The sequence below is a fragment of the Rutidosis leptorrhynchoides genome, chromosome 3, assembly GCF_046630445.1.
Source record: "Rutidosis leptorrhynchoides isolate AG116_Rl617_1_P2 chromosome 3, CSIRO_AGI_Rlap_v1, whole genome shotgun sequence".
In the NCBI taxonomy this organism is placed as follows: Eukaryota; Viridiplantae; Streptophyta; class Magnoliopsida; order Asterales; family Asteraceae; genus Rutidosis; species Rutidosis leptorrhynchoides.
Genome location: NC_092335.1, coordinates 590762943 through 590776810, shown reverse-complemented (window position 1 = coordinate 590776810; position 13868 = coordinate 590762943).

The window sequence follows — 13868 nt, the reverse complement described above, 5'->3', positions numbered from 1 at the left end:
CATATAAAACTATCTTATTCGAAGATTTAAACTTGTAATCACTAGAACACAGTTTAGTTAATTCTAAACTTGTTTGCAAATAAAGTTAATCCTTCTAACTTGACTTTTAAAATCAACTAAACACATGTTCTATATCTATATGATATGCTAACTTAATGATTTAAAACCTGGAAACACGAAAAACACCGTAAAATCGGACATACGCCGTTATAGTAACACCGCGGGCTATTTTGGGTTTGATAATTAAAAACTATGATAAACTTTGATTTAAAAGTTGTTCTTCTGGGAAAATGATTTTTCTTATGAACATGAAACTATATCCAAAAATCATGGTTAAACTCAAAGTGGAAGTATGTTTTTCAAAATGGTCATCAAGATGTCGTTCTTTCGACGGAAATGACTACCTCTTTAAAAAATGACTTGTAACCTGTATTTCTGACTATAAACTTATACTTTTTCTGTTTAGTTTCATAAATTTCAGTTCATTATGAAACCATAGCAACTTGAATCACTTAAAACGGATTTGAAACAAAGAAATGACGGGTAAAATAAAATTGGATAAATTTGCTAGTTTTAGCTACGAAAATTTTGTAACAAATCTAGACTAAACATATCCTAACTAATTTATATTGTATTATACATATTATGTAATCTTGGGATACCATAGATACGTATACAATGTTTTGACATATCATATCAACCCATCTATATATATTATTTGGAACAACCATAGACACTCTATATTCAGTAATGTTTGAGTTAGCTATACAGGGTTGAGGTTGATTCCAAAATAATATATATACTTTGAGTTGTGATTTAGCCTGAGACTTGTAGAGACTGGGTCGTGGATTGATTCAAGATAATGTTGATTTATTTCTGTACATCTAACTGTGGACAACTAGTTGTAGATTACTAACGTTGGACTGCTAACTTAACAAACTTAAATCATTAAAATATAATAAAAATGTTGTGAATATATTTCGATCATAATTTGATATATATGTACATATTTGTTATAGGTTCGTGAATCGACCAGTGGCCAAGTCTTAATTTTTGACGGAGTAAAAATCTGTGAAAGTGAGTTATAGTCCCACTTTTAAAATCTATTATTTTTGGGATGAGAATACATGCAGTTTTATAAACATTTTACGAAATAGACACAAGTGATCAAAAATTACATTCTATGTTGAATTATCGAACCGAATATGCCCATTTTTAGCTTGGTAGCCTAAGAATTGGTGTTTATTATAATTGCCACTAATTGACGCGAATCCTAAAGATAGATCTATTTGGCCCAACAAGCCTCATCCGAGTTACGGATGCTTTAGTACTTCGATTTATCATGTCCGATGAGAATCCCGGAATGATGGGGATATTCTATATGCATCCGGTTAAGGTCGATTACCGGTGTTCATCATATGAATGATTTTTTATGCAGTTTGCATGTTATTGAGAAATGGAAATGAAAATCTTGTGGTCTATTATTATGATTTGATAAATATATAGACTAAACCTATAACTCACCAACATTTTTGTTGACGTTTAAAGCATGTTTATTCTCAGATGATTATTAAGAGCTTCCGCTGTTGTATGCTAATTTATGGACAAAAGTTGGAGTCAGCATGCTTGTATAATATTGTTTAAAAACTGCATTCGAAGACATATATTGTTGTGTAATATTATTGTAAACCATTATGTAATGGTCGTGTGAAAACGCTATATTTCAGATTATCATTTTTGATAATCGTCGTAATATTTTAAAGGTTATGGTTTGTTTTAAAATCGAATGCAGTCTTTGAAAAACGTCTCATATAGAGGTCAAAACCTCGCAACGAAATCAATTAATATGGAACGTTTATAATCAATATGAACGGGACATTTCAGAGAGTTTGATTTAAAATTAGTCGAAATTTTCCGGGTCGTGACAAAAGGCACTAGTAGCACAAGTTGTTCAAAAGGTGAAGAAAAATGGTTCATATACATGTATCTATCTTATATATATATATATATATATATATATATATATATATATATAAAATTAATAATAATAATAATAATCATAAACAATTCAAAGGATTTAAATCGTGGGAAAAATAGATTACAAGCAGCCATAAGTTTGTAAGTATATACCGACACTTTTGTTTTTGTATGTTGAAAATCATGGAGTAAATCACATGTAACATAGTATCATTATGATCATAATTTAATTTAAGATGTATGCATGCATTGAATCTTAGTTATATTAATATAATCACTACTACCTTTTGATTTCAAACTAAAGATTTCTTTCATATATTACATACATTATTATATATTTAAAGGAAGGATAAGAATGGCTGACATATATGGTAATGACTATTACACATTTGATTAATAAAGTAACTTTCAATTTCAATTCTTTGTTGTATTATTTATCTATATAATATGCATAAGTTATATTCCCATAATATATATATATATATATATATATATATATATATATATATATATATATATATATATATATATATATATATATATATATTATTTTGTTGCAAAACATCAATGAATGGAAACCAACTAGACTTGATTTACTAAACAAATATGGTGTATGCTTAGATATATCTATATGCTTATCAAACTAAAATATGGATCCAGGGAGTACATGCATGCGATGTATGTGTGTATACTCAAATATTTTAAGAAAAATGGGGCAAATGATCACAAATAGTCCCTAATTTGTTTCTTTTAAAATAAACTAAAAAAATGAATTACAAGATATCACGTATACAATTTAAATAGTAAGTCCTCATATTTAATAAACATAGGTGATATTATCCGTGATATGAAACACAACACACTTTGTTAAGCAGTCCTTGATGTCGTGCGAGGTATATATAAAATAGCTATTAATTTTACAAGGAAATACTATTAAATACGATACATTTTTACACAAGATATTTATTTATTTATAGAATGGATATACTTAAACCTTGCTACAACACTTATAGGCAGTGTACCTAATCGTACAGTAGTGTAGTTTTTAGTAAGTCCGGTTCGTTCCACAGGGAATCTTTTTAAACAAAGTTTAACGCTATATTAGTTTACTTTTATAAAAATACAAATATATATATACGTAATATTATTATTATAAAGGGGGGGTTTTTACCGTTTAATGACCGGTTTGTCGATTTAAAACTTTAGTCGCAGTTAAAACCAAATGTAAAATATTAAATACAAGACTTAATTTAAAGCGTAAAGTAAATAACGATAATAAAAAATGCGATAAAATAAACTTGCGATAATTAAAAAGTACGATAATTAAAAGTGCAATTAAATAAAAAAACAATAAAAATGCGATAATTAGAAGTGCAATTAAATATAAAATAAAGGAAATTAAATATGAAATAAAAGAATTATGCTTATTTAAACTTCCGTAATCATGATGTTTGACGTGTTGATTTTAGTTTTATGCCCATGGGTTAATTGTCCTTTGTCCTGGATTATTTAATATGTCCATACGGATTTGTCCATAATAGTCCATCAGTCATAAATATAAAGAGCGAAAGCCTTCGTCAAATTATTCTTATTCCCGAAGTCAAATATTCCAACTAATTGGGGATTCGAATTGTAACAAGGTTTTAATACTTTGTTTAATGAATACACCAGGTTATCGACTGCGTGTAAACCAAGGTTTTACTACTTTGTTAACAATTACACCAATTACCCTTGAATGTAATTCACCCCTGTTTCAACAAGTCTATTAACTATTAATCCAGTTCCGTATCCGGTAAAATGAATAATTATTGGTATTTATAGATATCCCGCCCACCGTACCCAGTCAAGCGTATGTGGTTATATATAAATATGTCAAATTATAAGTTTGTATATTAAATTAACAAGGTATTGTTTAGTTAATATAAAACCCATTAATAGCCCATAGTCTAATTTCCACAAGTGTCGTTCTTTTATCCAAACCCCAATTATGGTACAAAGCCCAATTACCCAATTTTAGTAATTAGCCCAACATCATGATTACTTAGGATTAAATAAGCATAATAATAACGTAGCTACGAGACATTAAATTAAAAAGGTTGAACATAACTTACAATGATTAAAAATAGCAGAGCGTTACACGGACAGAATTTCGACTTACACCCTTACAACATTCGCTAACATACCCTTATTATTAGGATTAAAATTAAAATTAAAATTAAAATATAAATTATATATATATATTTTACGTATATAGATAGAGAGAATGATATATGATGATTAAAAATGCTCAGAATTCGGTTGCTTTTATAGGGAGTTTCAAAGTTTGGGGCTCCGCGACTCGCGGCCCTTTTGGCCTTCAAACTCCGCGAGTCGCGGAGATTGAGAATACAGCTCACCAGCTTTTGGCTCTTTGTTTGCCGACGATTTTTTAAAAATATAATATATATATATATAATTAATATAATTAATTATATATTATATTATATTTATATATATAATTAACTTGTAATTTTTAGTCCATTGTGTCGAGCGTTGAGAGTTGACTCTGGTCCCGATTCCGGATTTTCGAACGTCCTTGCGTACAATTTATTATCTTGTACTTTGCGTTTTGAATCTTGTACTCTTATAATTTTGAGACGTTTCTTATCAATAATTGGAACCTCTTTGATTGTATTTTGTACTTTTGAGCTTTTTGGTCGTTTGCGTCTTCAATTCGTCGAATCTGTCTTTTGTCTTCACCTTTTATTATTTAAACGAATATCACTTGTAAATAGAACAATTGCAACTAAAAGCTTGTCTTTCTTGAGGAATAATACTATGAAATATATATTCGTTTTTAGCATTATCAAATATTCCCACACTTGAGCGTTGCTTGTCCTCAAGTAATATCGTCTTGAAATACTAGAATCACTTCTTTATTCTTCACACTTTGTACATCAGTGATTTCTTTACGGCGGTATAAACAATGGTAGTAACAATATGGTTTACAGTCCCACATGACTATAAAAATTTAGATCCATTAAGGAAATTGGATCTTTATGAAAACATTTGATCTTTTGAAAATTAAATCTAGTTTTTACCCTAGATAAGTTTTCCGGAATAACCCTTCACCGGTGTTTGCAAAATATTTTTGTGGGTTTGGTGGGTTTCAGATTTGAAAATTTTAGTTCAAAACTTATGGTTTTGTGTCACCCACTTGCTAACCTTGTATTTGGAAAGCAACACGTCCAGTTTACTTATCCCGTAAATTACCTTTCGATAAACTACCGTCCGGTTGTAAAGGAAAGCGTTGAACAAGCAACTGTTAAGGCAATGTCCCGTGACTTGCTTTTAATTATGGTCTATAATGTGTCGGACGCAATTACTATCCTTGGTAGGAGCAATAGTAAAGCTCACCCTTATAATTTTTCGGTCTGGCACAAGGTTCTGTCTTTGACCATGCTATGCAACTACCGTTCTTACGGTTGACACCCGATTTAGTTCAGGTGACCTAATGAATTCCAGGTAAATTCCTAGGATTTTACGTTCAATGGTAATGAACGCATTGAAAATAGGGTTTTCAGAAAACAAATCGGTTTGTAATTTTGATAAAAATATTTTCTCGTTCAAGCTCGAGTTTAGATATCATTGAATTCCATGAGTTTGTAATTCTCAATCTTTAAGGTCAATCTCTAGGATTGAGTAATATCAGGCTTAAAAGCTGATTTTTGATCTTTTAAGGAGATTATCCTTTCTGGGGATCTGATTCATTAGTCTTATCCAGCTAATTTGCATGGTGCCCCCCCATTTTACGAGATAAATCCTTCTCATGGTTAGGATAAATCTGACCACTTGGCGACCCTGTTTAATGCTGAGGTCCGTGGATTTCCTGCTGATTTTAGCGATGACTTTTCTAGATTTTTCGTCAACCTACAGCTGGTCTGGACGACAACTTCTTGACCTAAATCAAGAAGCGCGTGTCTTTTTCGGAAGACTTTACTTCCTTTTAATTATGGAATTAATTCATCGTGTAGATCCATATTTCTTACAGTAAATCAGGTAAAACTTTTTAGTTTAGTCCAAAGCAAAAGTATTTTCAGTTATTTGTTACAGATATATGTGACATATGTTTAAGATAACTTGGTAAATTTTCTCACACTTGGCTTTTATTTTTCCTTTTTATCGTCCTCTATTCCATTTTAAATGAAACTTAACATTTTGGTTTGTTTCTCAATTTATGTCCTTTCCGAGGTTACAATAATTTCGGTGTTAAAACCTAGTTTTATCGTTCATAAATATGTATAAACATGATTTTGAGTTCATTTAATTGAAAATTTTGAAAATTTTTTACTAGAATTGGGTAGTCAGTATATAAGACTAGGGCTGTTCTTTATTATCAGAGAGCACTAGATTCTAATACAACTACTGCTTTACTAGTATTTTTAATGGTAACCAAGTGTATAAAGTAAAAATTTTAAAATCCTTTTAAAATCCGAAAGAATTTAACCCCTTCCCACACTTAAGATCTTGCAATGCCCTCATTTGCAAGAAATCAGTAACAATTTAAATTATTGAGGGTGATTTGTGTGAAAATGATTAAATTTTACCAAAGTTTCCAAATATATTGGCGTTTGTTTGCTGAATGATAAATGGTGCACATCATTTGTTCATTCCGTCTTGTTGTTATTTCATATATATTTTGCATTTGTCGTCAAAATTAGTTGCTTTTGCTGAACTTAATGCCAGTCTTTGAAAATGCGTTGTTTTACCCTGTTGTGTACATAAGATAAACTGCAAACATATATACATATTTTTGAAGTTTGGTATATTACCCCACATTCAAAAATTATTAAAATCTAAGAATAAAAGTTAGAAAATTATAAAAAATTATTACAATATTAACATAAGTATTAAACGTATCAACATTACAAATTACAAAATAAATAAAACTAAGTAGACTATGGATGATACTGATACCAATAGGGGTTCCAAGCATAACCATAGGTGCTATAGAATGCTTCGGCAGGGTTATACGTAGGATACGGTGGTTGCATCTCTATAGACCAGGGAGGGAATATGGGTTTTGGAGTAGGAATATAATTTCTACCTATATGTTGACAATGTGCTATGATTTGGTTTTGATGAACTTGCCAATCTTCAAATGCTCTCTGTCTAGCATTTTCGTACTCCTGTGAAGCTATAAACCTTTGCATTTCTTGCATCTCATTTCCCCCTCCTACATTACCTTGCTGTTGGTTTCTCTCAACCTGCGAATGTCTACCATGGTATTGTACTGCGGCGTTATTTCGCCTTTTCAAAACTTTCGCACCATGGTATACATTTAAACCTATAGTATCGCGGGGTTCTGGTTCTTCTACTAATAATCCCCCCTGACTTATATCCACACCGAGATATTCACCAATCTAAGTAATAAAAATACCACATCCTATTATGCTATGTGGTCTCATCCCCCTAACCATAGCTGATAAATAATAATCCACACAATATGGTATACTTACAGCGCTTTGTGGGTCTCGAATACACATATGGTAAAACAAATCCTGTTCATTTACCTTTTCCTTGTTCTTACCTCTTTGTGTAATCGAATTAGCTAAAAACCTATGAATCACTCTTAATTCAGCTCTATCTATATCCAAATAAGAGTAATTTCCCCCTTTGAAACGGTGATGGCTTGTCATTTGACTCCACACACCGTGTGTATCAAAATTTTCATCTATCTTTCTACCATTTAGTATCAACCCTCCACAATCGGCAGATGCTAACTCCTCAGGCGTATATATACGTAAAGCCTGAGCCATGTCTAGTAAAGACATGTGGCGCATCGAGCCGCCTAACAAAAATATAATAAAAGATCAATCGGTTAAACTAGCTACCCGATCATTTAATTCTATACTACATAACAATTCTTCACACCATACTTTATATACAGGTCTACGCATGGTGAATAAACGTACCCAGTCATTAAAAGTAGAATTACCATACCTCTGTACAAGTAATTCCCTAATTGGACCGGCCAATTCTACAGCTTCTAAGGGTCCCCATTCTATGACCCTCGGTACCTCAACCACTTTAGAATGAAGAGTATGCAAACCCCTTTGCTATTTTGAATAATCTATCCAAAGTCTGTCAAATCTCAGGTTCGGGTGCAATTCTTCCAAGTGCATATCAGAAAAGGTCATGACTGGATGAGGTATATCTTGCTTGTAGTAGTTATCCACCTCCTGTTGTTCCGCATTCTCAGCAGGAGCATTGCGAGCTTGGGATGAAGATTCACCCCTTTCAGTCTGCAAAACACATCAAACACAATTTTTGTGCATCCAAATATGCATTAGTGTCAGCAAAATCATCAATCAAAATAATTACAATGACATGATCAATTTATATCAAACTTAAGCTCATTTTCATATTTTCATCAAATCTACACTTTTTCAAACAAGCATATACGAAAATGTTCGTCAAGTTCATAAGCATTCAATTCAAATAACATGTCAAAATAATCATTACTAGCAATTAAACAAGTTTCAAATGGCATTATCTCTCAAAAATCAAGTTCATGAATTTTAGACTTGAAAAAGTCCACTTTAATTCTCAAAATCATGTTTAAGCTCAAAGTTTGGATCATTTAACTACCTAAACATGTTACACTACTTAATTTAGCAACAATTCATGATAAAAATCGGCCATAACCTGTTTATATCAAAAAGCCCCAAATTTTCTCAAGAACATAAACCCTAGATTACTCAAAATTTGAAGTTTAAGGCTTCTAATCATGTTAAACAGCATCAATCTAGGTTATACAAGAATAATACATAAACAATTTAAGCCTAATTACACTAAAAAGCATCAAAATCAAATTGGTGAAAAAATTACTCAAGAACACCAAATTTCGGATTAAATGGTGTTTAGGTGTAGAAATTTACCGTTTTTCTTGAGTAATTCCTAGATAGCATCCTTCTCAACATGATTTTAGTAAAAGATTTGGTGATTAACGGTTAAAAATTGTGATTTTGGGGGTGTTTTTGGGGTTTTTTTTCGCGCAGGTTTTTCTCTGTTTTTTTTCCTGTGTTGGAACTGATCAGTTTGATCAGTTATATTTTTTTCTGTATTTTTGTCCTCCCGCGACTCGCGGTGAATTACCCTTCAAACTCCGCGAGTCGCGGAGTTTGCTTTTTTTTTTTTTAACATCTTATATTAATTAAAACAATTAAGTAATTAATTTTAAAATTTTGTTTCCCTTGTTATTTAGGACGAGGTCGTTTCGGATCGATGTCCTAATCCGTCCCTCGACAAAATTTTAAAATTTGTCTTTTTGGTAGCGATTGTTTTAAAAGCTAAGATTTTTGAGTTTTTTAATGTTTTTGGCATACTTTAATTCAATAAGATTAAAAATAATGATAATAAAAGTTCTCGTCCCTCCCTCGGGTAAAGCAATTTCGGTTCAACGACCTATTCTTCAACTTACGACGAATTTTAAAAATCATATTTTTAACTTAATGAGATAAAGTAAATTTTTGTTTTTAAATTCACACAACTTAAATATAAAATTCAAAATTAATATTAAAAAAATTCACACCAAACTTAAAATTTAAAATGCATAAAATTAAAAATTCATATTTTAAAAATTAAAAATTCACACCAAACTTAATTTAAAAATTCATATTATAAATCCATACCAAACTTATATTAATTTTTCAAATATTTACAATTTTGAATATATTGTTTTTACAAAGTTTACAATATTAATTTAAGATTTAAATATTAATTTTAAAAACATGGTAAAAATAAAATTAAAAATCTTTTTGGCTTTTTATCCCACTTTAATCAATCAAATATTATCAAAAATATGCGCCCCTCTTTTCGGTAAAGTAATTTCGGTTCCAAGACCTAATTTAACTCATGACGAATTTTTCAAATATTTTGGGTTGATTGATTAAAGATATTTATACCTTAAGAATAAACGTTAAATTTCGTAGTGATGTAATAAATTTTTGTATGATATCAATAATTTCGGTCGCCAAACCTAATTTTATTCAATACCAATTTAATACTTTTTAGCGAACAAATTAGCGTTTATTATCAAAAGGTTAAAAAAAAAAAAAAAAACTGTACAGACATACCTGTGAAATAGATTTCTTAGTTATATGATCTATCCCATTCATAAGATAGTCGGTTTAATTGGTTTTCCATGGCTACATAGGCGTAACCTCGAGCATTCATTGTCTTTTCTTCTAAACATATGAACGGTCCGTCTCTGCATAAAGTAACAAATTCGGTATTTGAATAGGTTTGATTATTTGAACATTTACCTCCATGTGACCATTTTCCGCATTTGTGACATCTTTCTAGGTGTCGTGCTCTTCTTTTCGCTGCGGATTTTGATTTTCCTTTACCAAATTGTAACTTATTATCTTCGCATCTGGATTCTTTTCTAACTCCGTCCATTCTTTCTCTGATTACTGATACTATTTCACTCGGAAGTGTGTCATTATTATGTTTAGTGATCAAAGCGTGTAGCATTAGACCATGGTTTATTTCACAGGCAGTCTTCATTTTGTAAAAAAAAAATAAAAATTCAGAATGGGGGGAGAAGACTAGTTCTTTAGGGTCTGCTAGGGAAAGACCATTCGGGTTCCATTTTCGAGAACTACATGAAAACAGACAATCTAACTCTAACAGAAATACATATTATCCTTTAAAGACTTGATTCTCCCCACACTTAGTTAGCTGTGGTGTCGAAATTGTGATTAACATTATTTTCAATTGAATCATCAACAACTTGTATATCTTTGACTTTTACTTCAATCCATTTGTTGATTTCCTCCGTAACTTTCACAAATTCAACTAACATTGCCTTTTCTTTTGACGATAAATTGGATATTAATCGGTTATATAACTTAAAGTTTTCTTTAATCTTAGCATCGTGAATCCGTTTATAAAGTTTCTTCGTTGAACTGTTAAAAATGGATTCATCTAATTTCGTATCATCAACGGCATTCTTTGTGATTGGATCATCATTAAGTGTTTCTTCATCTTCCCCACACTTATGCGTTTTTATTGGTCTAACAGTTTTGGTTTGTGGAGATCTAAACTTTCGGTTCACAAAGGTGATCGATGTATCACCATCCCTTAGTGTTATTCTACCTTCTCTTACATCAATGAATGCCTCGGTGGTTGCTAAAAATGGGCGACCTAGAATTAGAGGAATATCAAGGTTTTCCTCCATATTAATCACTATGAAGTTTGTAACAAAGGTCAAACTTCCCACGTTAACAAGTAAATTATCTGCTATTCCAACCGGGTGTTTAATGGTTTGGTCAAATGATTGAACACCTATTTTGGTTGGTTTTAATTTACCCATGCCTAATCTTTTGTATAAGGAAAGAGGCATAATATTTGCACTTACTCCTAAATCTGCGAGTCCATTATATACAGCACCATCATTAAGTAAGCAAGAAATGATAAATTCACCCGGGTCTCCTGCTTTAGTAAGTCGAGTTGGTTTGTAAACCTTTTTCGGGTGTTCTTTCCTTGGTTCTTTCATTTCTATTTGAATTTCTTGTTCACATTTTTCTTCGTTTCTTGGAATGGGAGGTTTGTATAGGAATTCTTCTTCATCACTCAAATTTGAATCCTCCATATATTCCACTTTTGATTTTTCATATGTTGTTGATAACATATTTATGTTTTCATTTTGAAGATTTTCTTGGGTGGTGAAATTATGATTAACTTCATTGTCAACTTCCATCGGACCATGTATGTAATGTTTAACTCTGTGACCATTAACTTTAAATTCAATCCCATTTGAATTTATTAATTCTATCGTTCCGTATGGGAAAACTCTTTTGACTATGAATGGTCCAGACCATCTTGATTTCAATTTTCCAGGAAATAGCTTGAATCGTGAATTGAAAAGAAGAACTCTGTCTCCTTCTTTAAATTCTTTTGAACTTCTGATTCTTTTATCATGCCATTTCTTCGTTCTTTCTTTATAGATTAACGAATTTTCGTATGCTTCATGTCTTAATTCTTCTAATTCGTTTAGTTGACTTAATCGTAGACGTCCGGCTTCATGTAAATCAAGATTACATGTCTTCAAAGCCCAAAATGCTTTATGTTCAATTTCTACTGGAAGATGACATGCTTTTCCATAAACAAGTCTAAAAGGTGTGGTTCCAATTGGAGTTTTGTAGGCTGTTCTAAAAGCCCAGAGTGCATCCTCCAATTTAATGGTCCATTCCTTCGGATTTGATCCTACGGTTTTCTCTAGAATACGTTTTAAAGCTCGGTTGGTATTTTCAACTTGTCCACTTGTTTGTGGATGATATGCGGTGGAGATTTTATGAGTTACTCCATATCTTTTAAGAACTTTCTCAAGTTGATTATTACAGAAATGAGTACCCCGATCACTTATTAAAGCTTTCGGTGTTCCAAACCTTGCAAAAAGACGTTTTAAAAAGTTGACTACAACTCGTGCATCGTTAGTTGGGAGAGCTTGTGCTTCCGCCCATTTAGATACATAATCAATGGCTACGAGTATATATAGATTATTATGAGATTTTAGAAATGGACCCATAAAGTCAATACCCCAAATGTCAAATACTTCACATACTTGGATGACATTTTGTGGCATTTCATCACGTTGACTTATTTTTCCGGCTCTTTGACAAGCATCACAGGATTTGCAAAGAAGGTGTGCGTCTTTGTAAATTGTAGGCCAATAGAATCCAGCATCATAAACTTTTCTTGCTGTTAGTTGAGGCCCATAATGCCCTCCTGTTGGTCCTGTGTGACAATGGTTTAAAATTTTACTAGCTTCATCTCCAAATACACATCGGCGTATTATTTCATCTGGACAACTTTTAAACAGATGTGGATCTTCCCAAAAATAGTGTTTTATATCACTGAAGAATTTCTTTCATTTTTGGTACGATAATCCTTTTTCAAGGAATCCACAAACTAAGTAGTTTGCATAGTCTGCAAACCATGGAATTTCTTTATAATCTATCTTCAATAGATATTCATCAGGAAAGTTGTCTTGTATGGCCGATTCATTTAGAACTTCTAATTCAGGATTTTCAAGACGAGAAAGATGATCAGCGGCGAGATTTTTTTTTCCTCTTTTATCTCGGATTTCAATATCAAACTCTTGTAAGAGTAAGATCCAACGGATTAATCTTGGTTTAGCATCTTGTTTCGAAAATAGGTATCTAAGAGCAGAATGGTCGGTATAGACCACCGTTTTTGCTAGAACGAGATATGATCGAAATTTGTCAAAAGCAAAGACAATAGCAAGGAGTTCTTTTTCAGTAGTTGTATAGTTCGTTTGTGCTCCTTGTAACGTCTTACTAGCATAATATATAGGTTGAAATCATTTTTCAATCCTTTGTCCTAAAACGGCTCCCATTGCAAAATCACTTGCATCGCACATTAGTTCAAATGGTAGATTCCAATTTGGTGTTATCATGATCGGCGCATTAGTGAGTTTCTCTTTAAGAATATTAAAAGATTTGATACACTCATCTGAAAAGATGAATGGAGCATCCTTTTCTAGGAGTTTATTCATAGGAGTGGCAATTTTAGAAAAATCTTTTATGAAACGTCGGTAAAAACCGGCATGCCCTAGAAAACTCCTAACTCCTCTAACATTGGTGGGATGTGGAAGTTTAGCAATTACATCTACTTTAGCTCTATCCACTTCAATTCCTTCTTTTGAAATTTTATGTCCAAGAACGATGCCTTCTTTAACCATGAAATGGCATTTCTCCTAATTAAGTACTAGATTTGATTGTTCGCATCTAATAAGCATTCGTTCAAGATTAGCTAGACATGTTTCAAATGTATCACCGAAGACTGAAAAGTCATCCATGAAAACTTCCATGCATTCTTCTATC